Consider the following 6,954-nt stretch of genomic DNA (forward strand, 5'->3'; position numbering starts at 1 on the left):
CAGTAACCACCGACACTTAGAATATTTTCGAGTTGGTATAAATCAGTAACCACTGACACTTAGAATTTTTTCGAGTTGGTATAAATCAGTAACCACTGACACTTAGAATATTTTCGGGTTGGTATAAATCAGTAACCACCGACACTTAGAATATTTTCGAGTTGGTATAAATCAGTAACCACCGACACTTAGAATTTTTTCGAGTTGGTATAAATCAGTAACCACTGACACTTAGAATTTTTTCGGGTTGGTATAAATCAGTAACCACCGACACTTAGAATATTTTCGAGTTGGTATAAATCAGTAACCACTGACACTTAGAATTTTTTCGGGTCGGTATAAATCAGTAACCACTGACACTTAGAATTTTTTCGAGTTGGTATAAATCAGTAACCACTGACACTTAGAATATTTTCGGGTTGGTATAAATCAGTAACCACTGACACTTAGAATTTTTTCGACTTGGTATAAATCAGTAACCACTGACACTTAGAATTTTTTCGGGTTGGTATAAATCAGTAACCACTGACACTTAGAATATTTTCGGGTCGGTACAAATCAGTAACCACTGACACTTAGAATATTTTCGGGTTGGTATAAATCAGTAACCACTGACACTTAGAATTTTTTCGAGTTGGTATAAATCAGTAACCACTGACACTTAGAATTTTTTCGGGTTGGTATAAATCAGTAACCACCGACACTTAGAATATTTTCGGGTTGGTATAAATCAGTAACCACCGACACTTAGAATTTTTTCGGCTCAGTAGAAATCAGTAACCAAGCGCATTTTTGAATTGGTTACTGATTTCTCCGTTCGAGTTGCGGCTGCGGTTGGCTTCAAATAGTGGTGGGGGCTTAATTATCGCCGAGGGGAGCATGTCCCGGTGGTGTGGCCGAGGATGGAGTGCCTTTTGAAGGGGGTGTTTCTGAATTTGGACCCTTTTTGAGTTGCATGGCCGGATGGGTGTGGTTTTGAAGGGTGTGTCTGTCTGGAGTGGCACCGGCGTTGGTGTGAGGCTGAGGGTGGGCGTTCGGTTCCTGGTTAGGGATAGGGAAAGGGTGAGACTTAGCTTTAGTGCTCGTGCCCCCGATTTTGGTAATGTTTGACGTCAATTTTCCAAGGAGGCGAATGCAAGGCTTCAGAGGGACTTTGAGTGTTCGGGGGCGGGGTAGCTCAGCCGGATTTGCCCCGGCGGTTCTGCGGACGGTGTTGACTTCGAGGGCGGACCGGCCCCCGTGTTCAGTCCGAATATCGTGCATTGTTAACGGCGGGAAGTGTTCCAAAAGGGAATGGGATTGAATGTGACTGCTGAAGCCGACTTTGAGACCTGTAACGCGGGTAGCTCAGCCGGATTTGACCCGGCGGTTCTGGCGACGGTCTCGCCTTCGAGGGGGGAGCGCCCCGCGTGTTCAGGCCGAATTTTGTGCATTTCCATCGGCGGGAAGAGGTCCAAACGGGAATGGGATTGAATGTGACTGCTGAAGCCGACATTGAGACCTCTAACGCGGGTAGCTCGGCAGGATTTGACCCGGCGGTTCTGCCGAAGGTCTCACCTTCGAGGGGGGAGCGTCCCGCGTGTTCAGGCCGAATATCGTGCATTGTTAACGGCGGGAAGTGTTCCAAAAGGGAATGGGATTGAATGTGACTGCTGAAGCCGACATTGAGACCTCTAACGCGGGTAGCTCGGCCGGATTTGACCCGGCGGTTCTGGCGACGGTCTCGCCTTCGAGGGGGGAGCGTCCCGCGTGTTCAGGCCGAATTTTGTGCATTTCCATCGGCGGGAAGAGGTCCAAACGGGAATGGGATTGAATGTGACTGCTGAAGCCGACATTGAGACCTCTAACGCGGGTAGCTCGGCCGGATTTGACCCGGCGGTTCTGCCGAAGGTCTCACCTTCGAGGGGGGAGCCTCCCGCGTGTTCAGGCCGAATTTTGTGCATTTCCATCGGCGGGAAGAGGTCCAAACGGGAATGGGATTGAATGTGACTGCTGAAGCCGACATTGAGACCTCTAACGCGGGTAGCTCGGCCGGATTTGACCCGGCGGTTCTGCCGAAGGTCTCACCTTCGAGGGGGGAGCGCCCACCGTGTACAGGCCGATTTTCATGCATTTCCAACCGTGGGAAGGGGTCCGAAAGGGGATGGGGGTGAACGTGACTGCTCAACCCGACTTTGAGACCTGTAACGCGGGTAGCTCAGCCGGATTTGACCCGGCGGTTCTGGCGACGGTCTCGCCTTCGAGGGGGGAGCGTCCCGCGTGTTCAGGCCGAATTTTGTGCATTTCCATCGGCGGGAAGAGGTCCAAACGGGAATGGGATTGAATGTGACTGCTGAAGCCGACATTGAGACCTCTAACGCGGGTAGCTCGGCAGGATTTGACCCGGCGGTTCTGCCGAAGGTCTCACCTTCGAGGGGGGAGCGCCCACCGTGTACAGGCCGATTTTCATGCATTTCCAACCGTGGGAAGGGGGCCGAAAGGGGATGGGGGTGAATGTGACTGCTCAACCCGACTTTGAGGCATCTAACCCGGGTAGCTCAGCCGGGTTTGACCCGGCGGTTCTGCCGACGGCCTCGCCTTCGAGGGGGGAGCGTCCCCCGTGTACAGGCCGATTTTCATGCATTTCGAACCGTGGGAAGTGGCCCAAAAGGGGATGGGAGTGAATGTGACTGCTCAACCCGACTTTGGCGCTTCCGAGCCGGGTAGCTCAGCCGGGTTTGACCCGGCGGTTCTGCCGACGGTCTCGTCTTCGAGGCGGGTGCCTCCCCCGTGTACAGGCCGATTTTCATGCATTTCGTACCGTGGGAAGTGGTCCAAAAGGGAATGGGGGTGGACGTGACTGCTCATACCGACATCGAGACTTGTAAGCCGTGTAGCTCGGCCGGGTTTGATCCGGCGGGTCTGCCGACGGTCTCGTCTTCGAGAGGGGGGCCTCCCCCGTGTACAGGCCGATTTTCGTGCATTTCCAACGGTGGGAAGAGGTTCAAAAGGGGATGGGGGTGAATGTGACTGCTCAACCCGACTCTGAGGCTTCTAACCCGGGTAGCCCGGCCGGGTTTGACCCGGCGGTTCTGCCGTCGGTCTCGCCTTCGAGGGCGGAGCCTCCCCCGTGTACAGGCCGATTTTCGTGCATTTCAAACCGTGGGAAGCGGTCCAAAAGGGGATGGGAGTGAATGTGACTGCTCATACCGACCTTGGCGCTTCCGACCCGGGTAGCTCAGCCGGGTTTGACCCGGCGGTTCTGCCGACGGTCTCGTCTTCGAGGCGGGTGCCTCCCCCGTGTACAGGCCGATTTTCATGCATTTCGTACCGTGGGAAGTGGTCCAAAAGGGAATGGGGGTGAATGTGACTGCTCAACCCGACTCTGAGGCTTCTAACCCGGGTAGCTCGGCCGGGTTTGACCCGGCGGTTCTGCCGTCGGTCTCGCCTTCGAGAGGGGCGCCTCCCCCGTGTACAGGCCGATTTTCGTGCATTTCCAACGGTGGGAAGAGGTTCAAAAGGGGATGGGGGTGAATGTGACTGCTCAACCCGACTCTGAGGCTTCTAACCCGGGTAGCCCGGCCGGGTTTGACCCGGCGGTTCTGCCGTCGGTCTCGCCTTCGAGGGCGGAGCCTCCCCCGTGTACAGGCCGATTTTCGTGCATTTCAAACCGTGGGAAGCGGTCCAAAAGGGGATGGGAGTGAATGTGACTGCTCATACCGACCTTGGCGCTTCCGACCCGGGTAGCTCAGCCGGGTTTGACCCGGCGGTTCTGCCGACGGTCTCGCCTTCGAGGGGGGAGCGTCCCCCGTGTTCAGGCCGAATTTTGTGCATTTCGAACCGTGGGAAGTTGCCCAAAAGTCGATGGGAGTGAATGTGACTGCTCAACCCGACTTTGGCGCTTCCGAGCCGGGTAGCTCAGCCGGGTTTGACCCGGCGGTTCTGCCGACGGTCTCGTCTTCGAGGCGGGTGCCTCCCCCGTGTACAGGCCGATTTTCATGCATTTCGTACCGTGGGAAGTGGTCCAAAAGGGAATAGGGGTGGACGTGACTGCTCATACCGACATTGAGACTTGTAAGCCGTGTAGCTCGGCCGGGTTTGATCCGGCGGGTCTGCCGACGGTCTCGTCTTCGAGGCGGGTGCCTCCCCCGTGTACAGGCCGATTTTCGTGCATTTCGAACCGTGGGAAGTGGTCCAAAAGGGGATGGGGGTGGACGTGACTGCTCAACCCGACTTTGAGGCTTCTAACCCGGGTAGCTCGGCCGGGTTTGACCCGTCGATTCTGCCGATGGTCTCGTTTTGGAGGGGGGAGCCTCCCCCGTGTTCAGTCCGATTTTCGTGCATTTCGAACCGTGGGAAGTGGCCCAAAAGGGGATGGGAGTGAATGTGACTGCTCATACCGACTTTGGCGCTTCCGAGCCTGGTAGCTCAGCCGGGTTTGATCCGGCGGTTCTGCCGACGGTCTCGTCTTCGAGGCGGCTCCCTCCCCCGTGTACAGGCCGATTTTCATGCATTTGCAACGGTGGGAAGTTGCCCAAAAGGGGATGGGAGTGAATGTGACTGCTCAACCCGACTTTGGCGCTTCCGAGCCTGGTAGCTCAGCCGGGTTTGAACCGGCGGTTCTGCCGACGGTCTCGTCTTCGAGGCGGCTCCCTCCCCCGTGTACAGGCCGATTTTCGTGCATTTCGAACCGTGGGAAGTGGTCCAAAAGGGAATGGGGGTGGACGTGACTGCTCAACCCGACTCTGAGGCTTCTAACCCGGGTAGCTCGGCCGGGTTTGATCCGGCGGTTCTGCCGACGGTCTCGTCTTCGAGGCCGGTGCCTCCCCCGTGTACAGGCCGATTTTCGTGCATTTCCAACGGTGGGAAGTGGTCCAAAAGGGAATGGGGGTGGACGTGTCTGCTCATACCGACTTTGAGACTTGTAAGCCGGGTAGCTCAGCCGGGTTTGTTCCGGCGGTTCTGCCGACGGTCTCGTCATCGAGGGGGGAGCCTCCCCCGTGTCCAGGCCGATTTTCATGCATTTCCAACCGTGGGAAGTGGTCCAAAAGGGAATGGGGGTGAATGTGACTGCTCATACCGACTTTGAGACTTTTAAGCCGGGTAGCTCAGCCGGGTTTGACCCGGCGGTTCTGCCGACGGTCTCGCCTTCGAGGGGGGAGCGTCCCCCGTGTTCAGGCCGAATTTTGTGCATTTCGAACCGTGGGAAGTTGCCCAAAAGTCGATGGGAGTGAATGTGACTGCTCAACCCGACTTTGAGACTTGTAAGCCGGGTAGCTCAGCCGGGTTTGACCCGGCGGTTCTGCCGACGGTCTCGTCTTCGAGGCGGGTGCCTCCCCCGTGTACAGGCCGATTTTCATGCATTTCGTACCGTGGGAAGCGGTCCAAAAGGGGATGGGAGTGAACGTGACTGCTCATACCGACTTTGGCGCTTCCGAGCCGGGTAGCTCAGCCGGGTTTGACCCGGCGGGTCTGCCGACGGTCTCGCCTTCGAGGGGGGAGCGTCCCCCGTGTTCAGGCCGAATCTTGTGCATTTCGAACCGTGGGAAGTTGCCCAAAAGTCGATGGGAGTGAATGTGACTGCTCAACCCGACTTTGAGACTTGTAAGCCGGGTAGCTCAGCCGGGTTTGACCCGGCGGTTCTGCCGACGGTCTCGTCTTCGAGGCCGGTGCCTCCCCCGTGTACAGGCCGATTTTCGTGCATTTCCAACGGTGGGAAGTGGTCCAAAAGGGAATGGGGGTGGACGTGTCTGCTCATACCGACTTTGAGACTTGTAAGCCGGGTAGCTCAGCCGGGTTTGTTCCGGCGGTTCTGCCGACGGTCTCGTCATCGAGGGGGGAGCCTCCCCCGTGTCCAGGCCGATTTTCATGCATTTCCAACCGTGGGAAGTGGTCCAAAAGGGAATGGGGGTGAATGTGACTGCTCATACCGACTTTGAGACTTTTAAGCCGGGTAGCTCGGCCGGGTTTGACCCGGCGGTTCTGCCGACGGTCTCGTCTTCGAGGCGGGTGCCTCCCCCGTGTACAGGCCGATTTTCGTGCATTTCGAACCGTGGGAAGTGGTCTAAAAGTCGATGGGAGTGAACGTGACTGCTCAACCCGACTTTGAGACTTGTAAGCCGGGTAGCTCAGCCAGGTTTGACCCGGCGGTTCTGCCGACGGTCTCGCCTTCGAGGGCGGACCCTCCCCCGTGTACAGGCCGGTTTTCGTGCATTTCGAACCGTGGGAAGTGATCCAAAAGGGAATGGGGGTGAACGTGACTGCCCAACCCGGCTTTGAGACTTGTAAGCCGGGTAGCTCAGCCGGGTTGGACCCGGCGGTTCTGCCGACGGTCTCGACTTCGAGGCGGGTGCCTCCCCCGTGTACAGGCCGATTTTCATGCATTTGCAACGGTGGGAAGTTGCCCAAAAGTCGATGGGAGTGAATGTGACTGCTCAACCCGACTTCGAGACTTGTAAGCCGGGTAGCTCAGCCGGGTTTGACCCGGCGGTTCTGCCGACGGTCTCGCCTTCGAGGGGGGAGCCTCCCCCGTGTACAGGCCGATTTTCGTGCATTTCCAACGGTGGGAACAGGTTCAAAAGGGGATGGGAGTGATTGTGACTGCTCAACCCGACTCTAGGGCTTCTAACCCGGGTAGCCCGGCCGGGTTTGACCCGGCGGTTCTGCCGACGGTCTCGTCTTCGAGGCGGGTGCCTCCCCCGTATACAGGCCGATTTTCATGCATTTCGAACCGTGGGAAGTGGTCCAAAAGGGAATGGGGGTGGACGTGTCTGCTCATACCGACTTTGAGACTTGTAAGCCGGGTAGCTCAGCCGGGTTTGATCCGGCGGTTCTGCCGACGGTCTCGCCTTCGAGGGGGGAGCCTCCCCCGTGTTCAGTCCGATTTCCATGCATTTCCAACCGTGGGAAGTTGCCCAAAAGGGGATGGGAGTGAATGTGACTGCTCAACCCGACTTTGGCGCTTCCGAGCCGGGT

This window comes from Chiloscyllium punctatum, unplaced genomic scaffold (genome assembly GCF_047496795.1).
Source record: "Chiloscyllium punctatum isolate Juve2018m unplaced genomic scaffold, sChiPun1.3 scaffold_345, whole genome shotgun sequence".
NCBI lineage: Eukaryota > Metazoa > Chordata > Chondrichthyes > Orectolobiformes > Hemiscylliidae > Chiloscyllium > Chiloscyllium punctatum.